Source organism: Mandrillus leucophaeus, unplaced genomic scaffold (genome assembly GCF_000951045.1).
Source record: "Mandrillus leucophaeus isolate KB7577 unplaced genomic scaffold, Mleu.le_1.0 Scaffold242, whole genome shotgun sequence".
Taxonomy (NCBI): Eukaryota; Metazoa; Chordata; class Mammalia; order Primates; family Cercopithecidae; genus Mandrillus; species Mandrillus leucophaeus.
In genome coordinates, this window is record NW_012102499.1 from 693,689 (window position 1) to 695,790 (window position 2,102).

Genomic DNA, 2,102 nt, shown 5'->3' on the forward strand with positions numbered 1-2,102 from the left:
AGATAGATAGATAGATAGATAGATAGATAGATAGATAGATAGATAGATAGATAGATAGATTTGCCTTTGGTAACACGATGACTACTAATCATGGCACACTGCAATGATGGGGAAGAACTAATGAAAATCCTCAAGTCTCATCAATAAGAAGCACTAAAGAGCTAAATCATAAAATTTGGGTGATGCTGAATTATGTGTCAGGCACATAATATTCCCTGCATATATTAACTCATTTTATCATCTCAGCAGTGATTCTAAATGAGTATGTCGATGAAAAGAGTTGAACTCTGTTAAATATTTGAAGATATTTATTCTGAGCCAAATATGAGTGACCATGGCCCATGACACAACCCTTGGGAGGCCCTGAGAACATGTGCCCAAGGCGGTCAGGGCACAGCCTGGTTTTATACATTTTAAAGAGGCATGAGACGTCAAATACATTCAAGAAATACATTGGCTTGGTCCAGAAAGGCAGGACAACTCAAAGCAAGGGGAGGAGGGGGTTGGGCTTCCAGGCTATAGGTGAATTTAAACACTTTCCGGTTGACAATTGGTTGAGTTTGTCTAAAGACCTGGGATTAATAGAAAGGGAAGATTCAAGTTAAGATAAAGATTGTGGAAACCAAAGTTCGTTGAAAGTTTTATAGTGGCTGCCCTTAGAGACAAAGGATGACAATGTTTTCTTTTCAAAATATGGCAAAGAAACATGTTTTGGGGTAAAATATTTTGATTTTCTTCCTTGTCTCATAATGTTCTGCCAGAGTCAGGTTGGAAAGTAAGTCGTGATATATAGGGTTAAATAAAACCCATCTGGGCTGGATGCGGTGGCTGACGCCTATAATCCCAGCACTTTGGGAGGCCAAGGCAGGTGGATCACTTGAGGTCAGGAGTTCAAGACTGGCCTAGCCAACATGGTGAAACTTTGTTTCTACTAAAAATGTAAAAATTAGCCGGGCATGCTGGCACACGCCTGCAGTCCCAGCTACTCGGGAAGCTGAGACAGGAGAATCGCTTGAACCCGGAAGTCAGAGGTTGCAGTGAGCCGAGATCTGCCACTGCACTCCAGCCTGGGTGACAGAGGAAGACTCCGTCTGGGAAAAAAACAAAAAACAAAAAACCCATCTCATGAGAATTTATGATTTATAGGGCATGACTCCCCAGACCCCTTAGATAGTAATTTGGGCAAGATAAAAAAAAAAAAAATCAGAGCTTAGTCCTCAGGTACTATTATCTCCATTTTATGGAAGAAGAATCTGAGATACAGAGAACAAAGTTACTTGCCCAAATTTCCATGGCCAAAGTCTTCCCACCTCAGCCTCCCAAGTAGCTGGAACTACAGGCATGCACCACTACACCTGGCTAATGGTTGTATTTTTTGTAGAGACAGGGTCTCCCTACATTGCCCAGACTGATCTCAAACTCCTGGGCTCAAGCGATTCTCCTGCCTTGGCCTCCCAAAGTGCTGGGATTACAGGCATCAGCCAGGTAGTGGATATTTGTCTTTGAGCCGTGTGGTATTCGTCACATCTACTCAGTTCTGGCCTTATGGGATGATAGTAGCCTTAGACAATACATAAATCAATGGCCATGTTTCTGTTCTGACAAAACTTTATTTACAGACACTGAATTTGAATTTCATATAACTTGAATGTGTCATGAAATATTTTTCCTTTTAATTTTTTTCAACCACTTAAAAATCTGAAACCCATTCTTAGCTCTTGGGCCATATGAAAACACCAGAAGGCTAGGTGTGACCCTCAAGCTGTGGTTGACTACAGTTATGAGGTAGAGTCCAGGATTTGAACCCAGACCACAGGTTCCTGCAAGCCTTTAATCATTATGTATACACTGTACAGTCCGTATCATGATAACAAGAAAAGAAAAATAACTGTCACAGTCTGAGCTGTGTGAGATACGCAAAATCGATCAGGCCCAGAGAGACTGGACCTCAGTCACTGATAAAGAGAAAACAAAAATAACTCACACAGTCCCAGCTATGTGAGCAATGCAAAATCTATCAGGCCCAGAGAGACAGAAGGTTGGACTTTAGTCACCACCCAACTCTGTGCCCAGGGGCAATTTTTTTTTTTTTTTTTTTTGGG